At 43.7% G+C, this 12,011-nt stretch overlaps 1 protein-coding gene across 1 annotated transcript in view; it reads left to right on the top strand.

Moving 5' to 3' along the window:
* The window catches only part of ptprga (protein tyrosine phosphatase receptor type Ga), a 309,383-nt gene that overhangs the window by 208,738 nt on the left and 88,634 nt on the right, over positions 1-12,011 (top strand). The window lies entirely within an intron of this gene.

Genomic DNA, 12,011 nt, shown 5'->3' with positions numbered 1-12,011 from the left:
CCAAGAAATGGGCAACTGGAAAGGAAATGTATATACATGACCCTAAGCATGATGGGATGTTAATTGCATGAACCACACCTGTGTGGAAGCACCTGCTTTTAATATACTTTGTATCCATAATTTACTCAACAGTTTATTTATTTTGGCAGTTACATGTATGTACAGTCTGAACATAGTATGACCAACCTATTCCTAGCATAACATTAGAGTACATTAAAGGAGCATTATGTAGAAGTTTTCTTCCATTATAATGTCATAAACTGCCTATAATATACCTGCCGTCATAGTGGAATTATATTACATTTTTTGGGCCCTTACAAAATTGCATAAAGATTTTCAGTTTTCCGATTGGTTAACAAAAGTTGGTATGGCTCTTGTTTTCGAATTGGAGGGTTTGTACCATCTCTCTGATTATCGTCACTCGGAGGCGTGGTCCTCCTCTTTCGAGCACAATCAACAATGGCAGATGTCTTAGGCAAGCATCCAGCCCCACCGGTTGCGGATACAGGTGCCAAAAAAAATTGTTTAGCCAAGTGACTAAATGATATGCCTTGGGGGGAAAACCAGAGTACATATAGGTAACAATTTGATTCGCTGGAGAGAAGTTATGGCTGAAGTCTGATGCAGAGATGGCCTGTTTTCTGCTTGGCAGGTAACGTATACTCACCCCATTCCGTACAAATGTGAGCAACCGCAACATTCAAACGAGGCTACAAAGAAAACTAATGGGACAGAAGCGACTGTGTTGACTTCAAAATCTGGGGTGTGAACTAGGCTTCTATTCAAGCGTTGATCGACATGGTAATGGCTCTATAGTATTGGAGAAAAGTTTAAAAACAACTGACCCTCCGTTACATCTTGACGTGTCATGCCGTAATGTACAGCACGCATAAAGCAACTATTTCTGTCTTGCAATCTCTCTCCACCAGGTGTGGCACTTCTCTCATCGTTTAAAAACAATAAATGGACAGTGACGGGGATAAGGGGGATACATAGTAATTTTTTCTCAAAGCCGCTGTTTACTTCTTCACTTTAGCCTTGCCCTAATATCCCGATTCAAATTCGACAAACCTTCAAATAGGTATGTAATGACACATTATATAAACTCTTTCTAATGTTTTATTTACATTTTAGAGGCGATAAGGTGATAAGTTGGACAGATCGAGTGAAAAAAAGCCATTTTCCCACACAACATCTCTCCTTCTCACTATCACGCATTAGTTTCACTTCCCCACCTGACATTTTGAAAAAGACCCGACGGGGCTCATTGTCTTGTTGAATTATGCAGAAATGGGCAGCGTGGGGTCATGTAATTGATTCTGTTGGAAAGGGGAGAAATTGTGCTTTACAATGGTATTGACATTACAGTTGATCTGGAAGTATTGTGTTTTGGGGGCGCTAAAATAAGGTCAATTGTACGGACCAGGGCGATATACAAAAGTGAGTGAGTTTACGTTAACAAGATGTGGCACCAGCTAGCTAGCTGTGATGTTTGTGAATGGAAAAATCTGGGTTAGCTTTATGCTGTCTAAATTATCTGGCTGTCTTGATAAATAACTCAGGTGTACATGATATTTGTGATCTAAAACCAGTCAGGATATTGACATAAGCATGTGTGTTTTTGAGAGTCATGGTCATTTTGAACCTACTTACATTTCGCATTGGCGGCTAGCTAATGTTTCCTGTACATTTCTCTGTTTGAGAGTGATAGAACTGTCATGGCACTCGGCTGTAACACTATCAGCTGTAATGGTACTTGGAAGTATAGTTGCCTCGCCTTTTTGAGACTTCCAAGTTATTATTACTGAAACAATGTTAGCTAGCTAGCTATCATTATTTAGCTTGGTAGAGACATGACAAGCATGTGCACTAGCTAGGTTTTGTGACATACACTAGCAATCTAGTTAGCTAGATATAATGTGACATGTGTGATATAATAATGGCTCCACCACAATCCACTTCAAGGAAAGTGTTACTGCTGCCTGCTTTATCAAGCATTGGAATGGCATCCAGCACCACACTGTCAGATAGGTGACAACACATGCTTCATTTCAACATGAGAATAGCTAAATATCTTTTTCCTGTTCCATTCAATGATGGCTATTCGTTAGCCTGAACTTTCTTGAGTGTGCATCATTTACAGTTGGTTTCTGTGTTTTTGTGTCCCTCTCTTTGTGCCTGCCTTCTTTGAGTAGCCTATGTGGCGGTGTATATATGATACTGTCATGTCTCTTCGCTCTAGTATAACTGACTGTCTTTCTCTAAAGGAGGGATGAGTTTCTGGAGGAGCATGGAGCCTGTAGTGGTTGAGCTAGATAGGAGCACCGTTGAGGCAACAGAAGGCGAAAACAGGCAACACAGACATTTTTGGAGACATTATCACCCTATATGTGTATTGCCAGTATTGTACCGATCTTATTCAGTAAATTGACTTTTTTTGTTATGTTTTATCACTTCTATTTAGCCTGATGAATATGAGCATCTCTAAATATCCCTGCTGCTAGACCTCTCTTAAGACACCTCTGAAGCCTCCACTTTCAAGCAACTAGAAGACCTCCCTGCCTGCCTCCCAATCCCAACCCCAAAACTGATGCAGCATTTTCTCCATGTACTGTACCAGGCTACACACAGAGACTGATCACAGGAATCAATCAATCAATCAAATGTATCTATGAAGCCCTTTTTATATCAGCAGAAAGTGCTATACAGAAACCCAGCCTAAAACCCCAAAGAGCAAGCACTGCTAATATAGAAGCACAGAACATACACATGGACAGCTTAAGTTCCATGGCTGGCTGGCATACATGTAGTGAAGGAATGGGATGAAATGTGCATTGATCTAAATATCCTTATGCTGTGCAGAGGACCTACAGTGCCAGACCATTTTCTTAGGTTTACTTTTCTCTATAAACATGGACTTACTTTGGAGACTACATGACTTTATTAAAGGCCCACCGTCATCACATGATCACCCCATTCAATTTGCCAAGCAGCTCCTCCTAAATGGCTCTTCACAGAAAAGTGACCGCACGTCCCAACTTGCAAACTATTCATTGGTTTAGAAGACAAAATAAGAGTGACAATGTGATTCTAGCCTATTGAAACACACAGAGCAGACCATCCCCCTCCCCAAACACCCTTGCTGCACACCTAAACCCTATTTTTATTTACATGGTGAGGTCATTTGAATGGGATGACGATGTGACAACAGTGGGCCTTTAAACAGTTAGTTCAGATGAACTCTATGTAAATGTAAATGTCTTTACACAGCTAGATCCATTGATACACCTATGCTGCTTTGTCTTACCCAGACCACCTGTGAGCCATAGCTCTATTAAAATATATTGTTGGCCTCTTTACCCTCCTCTAATCATCCCATCCCTGTGTTCTTGGGGCTCTACCTGCCTCTAGGGGTGTGCATTATTGTAACGCTTGTCATCTGGGGAAGGAGAGGAGGGCCAAAGCGCAGCGTGGTAAGTGTTCATCTTATTTAATGAAAATTGAACACTGAATAACAAACAACAAAGAAACAACCGGAACAGTTCTGTCTGGTGCAGACACACAAAGACTGAAAATAACCACCCACAAAACACAATTGAAAACAGGCTACCTAAATATGGTTCTCAATCAGGGACAACGATTGACAGCTGCCTCTGATTGAGAACCATACCAGGCCAAACACAGAAATAGAAAATCATAGACAAACTAACATAGACAACCCACCCAACTCACGCCCTGACCATACTAAAACAAAAACAAAGGAACTAAGGTCAGAACGTAACAATTATGTCTGGGCTGGCACACATCTTTTATTTCTCGTTAGGTGACAAGTGACACAAGGTTCTGGATCATAGGTGTTTTTGATCTTGTTAAATTCCGAGTTTCTGTTTTAGCCATTTATCAGTTGACCATTGTTTTTGGAACCTAAGGGTTAACTTGTGTTTGATGATGTTCACATTGAATCATAACTCCTTAAAGTTGGAATCAGCTAGTCGTCTGCGACCCTCAGGTCTCACCTCTTCTTTTGTTATTTCATTTTGAACGAAACCCAACTCACTTCTCTTTTCGGGTCGAGTTGATTCAGATCCAATACTAATGATGATGATACTTGTTCAGTATAACATTTCTGAATATGTTGTCCCTGCTACCACAACTGTTTATCTACAACTAGCTAGCAGCTGACTACTCTACTGTTTACATTCTACCTCTCTAACGCACGCTCATTTCAGTTGTGCAACTGGCTAGCACGCTCATTTCAGTTGAAGGCGTTCAGTTGTGCAACTGGCTAGGTATCCCCATTTCCCTTTCCTTTCCCTCATGCCCAAGTGCTCTCTCTCACATCTTTGCTCTCTCCCACTCACAACCATAGATTGAATATATAAACAACACAAGAAGCGCGGGGAAGCCTGGGGTCATGAACGACTTGCTGATTACCACTTTAAATATGTAATTGAGTTCATTCGTCCAGGGGTACAGTGCCTTGCAAAAGTATTCATCCCCCCTGGTGTTTTTCCTATTTTGTTGCATTACAACCTGTAATTTAAATAGATTTTTATTTGGATTTCATGCAATGGACATACACAAAATATTAATTTTTTTAATTACTTGTTTCAAAAAATAAAACAATATCACAAACGGAAAAGTGGTGTGTGCATATGTATTCACCCCCTTTGCTATGAAGCCCCTAAATAAGATCTGGTGCAACCAATTACCTTCACAAGTCACATAATTAATCAAATAAAGTCCACCTGTGTGCAATCTAAGTGTCACATGATCTCATTATATTTTCACCTGTTCTGAAAGGACCCAGAGTCTGCAACACCACCACAGCAACAACAAAACCTCATCCCAACTGTAAACTATGGTAGAGGGACCATCATGGTTTGGGGCTTCTTTGCCTCCTCAGGGCCTGGAGAGCTTGCTATCATTAGCAGAAAAATGAATTCCCAAGTTAATCAAGATGTTTTGCAGGAGAATGTAAGTCTGTCCACCAATTGAAGCTCAACAGAAGTTAGGTCATGCAACAGGACAACAACCCAAAAGGCAGAAATAAATCAACAACAGAATGGCTTCAACGGAAGAAAATACTCCTTCTGGAGTGGCCCAGTCAGTCCTGACCTCAACCCGACTGAGATGCTGTGGCACGACCTCAAGAGACCGGTTCACACCAGACATCCCAGGAATATTGTGGAACTGAAACCGTTTTGTGAAGAGGAATGGTCCAAAATTCCTCCTGACCGTTTTGCAGGTCTGATCCTTAACTGAAGAAAACAGTTGGTTGGGGTTATTGCTGCCAACGGAGGGTTAGTTATTAAATCCAAGGGTTCACATACTTTTTCCAACCTGCACTGTGAATGTTTACACGGTGTGTTCAATAAAGACATGAAAAATTATAATTATGTGTTATTTTAAGCAGACTGTGTTTGTCTATTGTTGTAACTTAAATGAAGATCAGAATTTTTTTTATGACCAATTTATGCAGAAATCCAGGTGATTCTAAAGGGTTCACATACTTTTTCTTCGCACTGTAGCCTATTAGTAAGGCTGAATGTGACATTTCTCTCCACACTCCACTAAAGGTATTTCTCATATGTATGGTCAAGGTTTACTAATTCAAAGCCAATTCAAAAACAAATATCTAGTGCAAATTGAACAAACTAGATCATGTTTCTATTGAATGTAATATGTTCATATGTTAATTATTAAAGGAAATATATATTATTGTTAAATATATAGGCTTTTTTTTTTACATAATACAAACCTGTGTGTCAGCCATTCTTTCACTGAGGAGAGCAAAAAGCCTCTCCTCTTCCTAAGTTCTGTCTCTCTGCTGCCTTCCTCTGCCTGTCCATCCTCTGCCCATGGCTCCTCCTTTACCCTTGCCTCTTGCCCTGCTAGTCTGACTGCCATCAACATGGTCCAACACAACCTGCGCATACATTGAATCACGTTAGATGTCCTGCTATGTGAGATACTTTCTTACATGCATTGGCTATTACAAAACAATTTGACACAGTTGAGTCACGTGTACTCTCTCTCCGGCCTCTAGGTCATCAGGCTTTTGATTATCTCACACACCTGTCACCATCATCTCACACACCTGTCACCATCATCTCACACACCTGTCACCATCATCTCACACCATGTCACCATCATCTCACACACCTGTCACCATCATCTCACACCATGTCACCATCATCTCACACACCTGTCACCATCATCTCACACCATGTCACCACCTGTCATCTCACACCATGTCACCATCATCTCACACCATGTCACCATCATCTCACACACCTGTCACCATCATCTCACACCATGTCACCATCATCTCACACACCTGTCACCATCATCTCACACCATGTCACCATCATCTCACACACCTGTCACCATCATCTCACACCATGTCACCATCATCTCACACACCTGTCACCATCATCTCACACCATGTCACCATCATCTCACACACCTGTCGCCATCAACTCACACACCTGTCGCCATCATCTCACACACCTGTCGCCATCAACTCACACACCTGTCGCCATCATCTCACACACCTGTCGCCATCATCTCACACACCTGTCGCCATCATCTCACACACCTGTCACCATCATCTCACACACCTGTCGCCATCATCTCACACACCTGTCACCATCATCTCACACACCTGTCACCATCATCTCACACACCTGTCGCCATCATCTCACACACCTGTCACCATCATCTCACACACCTGTCACCATCATCTCACACCATGTCACCATCATCTCACACACCTGTCGCCATCATCTCACACACCTGTCACCATCATCTCACACACCTGTCACCATCATCTCACACACCTGTCGCCATCATCTCACACACCTGTCACCATCATCTCACACACCTGTCGCCATCATCTCACACACCTGTCGCCATCATCTCACACACCTGTCACCATCATCTCACACACCTGTCGCCATCATCTCACACACCTGTCGCCATCATCTCACACACCTGTCGCCATCATCTCACACACCTGTCACCATCATCTCACACACCTGTCGCCATCATCTCACACACCTGTCACCATCATCTCACACACCTGTCGCCATCATCTCACACACCTGTCACCATCATCTCACACACCTGTCGCCATCATCTCACACACCTGTCGCCATCATCTCACACACCTGTCACCATCATCTCACACACCTGTCACCATCATCTCACACACCTGTCGCCATCATCTCACACACCTGTCGCCATCATCTCACACACCTGTCGCCATCATCTCACACACCCATCATCATCACACACCTGTCACCATCATCTCACACACCTGTCGCCATCATCTCACACACCTGTCGCCATCATCTCACACACCTGTCACCATCATCTCACACACCTGTCACCATCATCTCACACACCTGTCACCATCATCTCACACACCTGTCACCATCATCTCACACACCTGTCACCATCATCTCACACACCTGTCACCATCATCTCACACACCTGTCGCCATCATCTCACACACCTGTCACCATCATCTCACACACCTGTCACCATCATCTCACACACCTGTCGCCATCATCTCACACACCTGTCGCCATCATCTCACACACCTGTCACCATCATCTCACACACCTGTCACCATCATCTCACACACCTGTCACCATCATCTCACACACCTGTCGCCATCATCTCACACACCTGTCACCATCATCTCACACACCTGTCACCATCATCTCACACACCTGTCACCATCATCTCACACACCTGTCGCCATCATCTCACACACCTGTCGCCATCATCTCACACACCTGTCGCCATCATCTCACACACCTGTCACCATCATCTCACACACCTGTCGCCATCATCTCACACACCTGTCACCATCATCTCACACACCTGTCGCATCATCTCATCTCACACACCTGTCGCCATCATCTCACACACCTGTCACCATCATCTCACACACCTGTCACCATCATCTCACACACCTGTCACCATCATCTCACACACCTGTCACCATCATCTCTGCCATCATCTCACACACCTGTCGCCATCATCTCACACACCTGTCGCCATCATCTCACACACCTGTCACCATCATCTCACACACCTGTCGCCATCATCTCACACACCTGTCGCCATCATCTCACACACCTGTCGCCATCATCTCACACACCTGTCGCCATCATCTCACACACCTGTCACCATCATCTCACACACCTGTCACCATCATCTCACACCATGTCACCATCATCTCACACACCTGTCGCCATCATCTCACACACCTGTCGCCATCATCTCACACACCTGTCGCCATCATCTCACACACCTGTCGCCATCATCTCACACACCTGTCACCATCATCTCACACACCTGTCACCATCATCTCACACACCTGTCGCCATCATCTCACACACCTGTCACCATCATCTCACACACCTGTCACCATCATCTCACACACCTGTCGCCATCATCTCACACACCTGTCACCATCATCTCACACACCTGTCACCATCATCTCACACACCTGTCACCATCATCTCACACACCTGTCGCCATCAACTCACACACCTGTCGCCATCATCTCACACACCTGTCACCATCATCTCACACACCTGTCGCCATCATCTCACACACCTGTCGCCATCATCTCACACACCTGTCACCATCATCTCACACACCTGTCGCCATCATCTCACACACCTGTCGCCATCATCTCACACACCTGTCACCATCATCTCACACACCTGTCACCATCATGTCGTGCATCTGCGCCTCATGACACTCACCTGGACTCCATCACCTCCTTGATTACCTTCCCTATATCTATTTCTATATATAGCTACAGCTGCAATAGTGTCAAACTAGCTGTGGTTTATCAAACGTTAGCAAAGCTAGCAAAGGAATTGACAGAACACATCACAGAAAGTTGACAAATTGAAAGTACAACGTTGCGATATGGTTTAACGTTATATTTCACCTCATCACCCGACATTGTGTGTCCAGTTGTTAGCTAGTGGAATGCTGCTTTTGCTGTAGCCATATGAAATGGCTGGCTAGCTATGTCTATGTAAACAAATCAACATGTTTTAGAACGAAAGGGAGAGACCGTGCAAAGGGGGAGTGACTCTAGGCTTGTTGAGAAAGGGGTCGGGGGAGGGAAGGGGGGGAATTGTTTTAAAATAGCCTGTTGTAATTCGCCAAGCTTCCACAATGTGGGAGAAGAATAAGGATATCTCCTTTAAATTCACACTTTATATATACATTCTGGTAGTTTAAAAACATGTAGAGCAGTCCAATACAATATTTGTGGTAGGAGTGGATTTGCACATTTAGTTGATGTCTCAATCTATCATTGGTACAGATGACAACCTGAAAAAGCTGTTTTTGGACATCTGCATTCAGCTCTTATAGCATCTCATGGATGTTCCCTGTCTAAGACAGGTATTTTTCACAATTTCTATCTGTCACAAAGATGGATCGTCCTCTCTTTCTGCCTACACATTTAGTTGAAATGCTTGTGGGAGCGAGGGCCACAGGTGGCTGGCGTCAGTATTGACAGCAGTCACAACAAGGCCAGATGTCCTATTACAGGGTCTCTCTGCAGACCTGGGGAAACAAATGTCCCACTGTGATTTCTGTATTGCCAGATATTTGATTTTATGAATCTCTCTGGACACGATGTGTCATGTATGAACTGGTGTTGTCCCTGGTCCATCTGTCCCAAATGGTGAACCTTAATGGACCCCTGTATCTGCTTTAAAATGGTGGGCACATACGTACACCTTGTATAACATGTAATCCCACTCTCTGTGAATGATCTATTGTCTTCCTCTTAAACTGTACTATCATATGATGAAGATCCCATAGCCCATAAAGCTTGCCACACTGCTGTTCTTTTCTGATCGCTCTCTAGTAGGCAGTGACTGAGTGAATGGCCCATACACAGTCCTCAATGTAGTGTAGTTGGGGGTTGTGAGTGAAAGGCTTGTTGTTTAGATGAAAGAGAGTCAGGTTCATCTGATGGGGTACTGTACGTCTTCTCAGCCGTTTATTAGCATCCCTGTCATCACTCAGTGTTAGAGAGAAGACTCGGAGAGAGAGAGAGACTCCTCAACTCATTCAGCATGTGAAATGTCTGTCCCTGATTGCGTGGTGTTTTTCCGAGACTCTGATGGCCACAGCCGTCTCTTCCCAAGGCCAAGGTGTGTTAAAGGATGAGGGCCACCCCTGAGCTGTCTGCTCTGCAGGCATGGTGGGGGAGCACCAGTGTAGTACAGGTTAGTACAACACGTTAGCGTAGCAGTGGCGCAACCCACCGAGTCAAATAAAGTGCTAACACAAACAACAGCTGCGGAACGAAATAGTGCACAGCTTCTTATCTCTGCTTACTCCATAATGCATGCCTAACAAGACAAATGTCCTCTTGTTGTGCCATGCATTATTTATACAGTACATTCTCCACTATTTATAAATGACAGCTGAGCATCTGTGAAGTAATCACCTGAAGGGGGTGGCTGATGAACAGTGTAGTAAACCAGGAAGGAAGGGGTAAGCATCTCTGAATAATGGATGCTTCAATCAGCTTCTCCTCAAAATCCTCATGATTCTGTGAAAACCTGTAGCCTCGGCTGAACTCTAATCCTTTCACCTTGAAGCAGGAAGTCATTATATGTCTCACGGCCAGAAGAATAGTATCAGGGTTTTTGAGAGGGAGAGGAGGGCGTCTGGAAGGATGAAGGGAGAATACTTTCCCAGAATCGTATCAAATAAACCTTTTAAGAAATTCATGAGGACTTGGAGTCTTCAAGTCTTGAAGAAATATTTGCATTGATCAAGGCTTTATATCCATATCAGCCCCCTGTTTTCACACACTGCGGTCCAAGGTCTCGCTGGCTTAGCGTCTAATTCCTGCTCGCCTGTTAGCGTTCCCGAACACTGGCTCCCATCGCTAATGAAACTCCCAAGACCTGCCTTCCGCTCGCATGCTGGATTAGGACGCTGAATCAACAAAAGGCAAAAACAAATGATGAAAATAGAGAGCAAGAAATTTGTTTTTTATCCCTGCCTTGCTCTGAGCGCTAATGTAAACTGCCATGCCATCCCTTCCGCTAGCCTGTTAGCATAAACCGTAACCATAAAATGAGACTAAACGTAGCAGCAATACAGTGGAGTGTATTTAGCTTAGCCACAGTGGTAGTCTCCCTCCACATCACCTTTCTCTGCTTTGAGTCCCATGTAATAGATGCTAAGCAACATCTTAAGCACACTATGCATTGTTAATCCCTCAGCTTTGATTTGGCTGCCATCTGTAGTCTCAGTGGTATTATGAGGTATGCCAAGAAGGCCAGGCTCCCACAGGAGGCCTTACTACTTAGTGTAACCTTAGCATCCTGGATGCAGACTGGTAGAATTTCAGTGGGAGTGCCAACAACCCTGTAAAAGCACCAGGCAACACATCTCTTAAAATCTCCAATATCTCCCAGAGGAAACAAACTACACAAGGAGGGGAAATAAACTGTGATAGACGAGCCAATTGTTCAAGGGTCAAAGACTTTGGCAGAGTATCCGACCTGAGAAATGTCAAACTAAGTCAATGTATTAAAAAGGCCTAGTGTATTTAGTTTGACATGTCTCAAGTTTCAGACTTTGCTGAAGATGTTAAGATGACAAACAGGCCACTTGAGTGCTTCTTCGAAATGGGACAGAACTCTCCTGTGAAAGGAGGAGTAAAAACGATTCTGAAATTCAATTACAGTAAGACATCGGTTTGACAATGGGAGCATTTATTTAAGGTCATATTGGTTAATTAAATGTGGGTCTATTCAGACAAATTTGTTAACCCCAAAAATGTACCCCTCTGCCAATTCCAACTTTATTTCAACAATAGGATGATGAAATAACAATGGACTTGCAGAGACAATTAGAAGTGGCTGAGAAGATACAGTGAATTCAGAAAGTATTCATACCTTTGACGTATTTCACATTTTGCTGTGTCACAGGCTGAATTCAAA

This window comes from Oncorhynchus keta, chromosome 21, assembly GCF_023373465.1.
Source record: "Oncorhynchus keta strain PuntledgeMale-10-30-2019 chromosome 21, Oket_V2, whole genome shotgun sequence".
Classification (NCBI taxonomy): domain Eukaryota; kingdom Metazoa; phylum Chordata; class Actinopteri; order Salmoniformes; family Salmonidae; genus Oncorhynchus; species Oncorhynchus keta.
The sequence above is the reverse complement of the archived record's forward strand: the minus strand, read 5'-3'. Positions and strand labels throughout refer to the sequence as shown.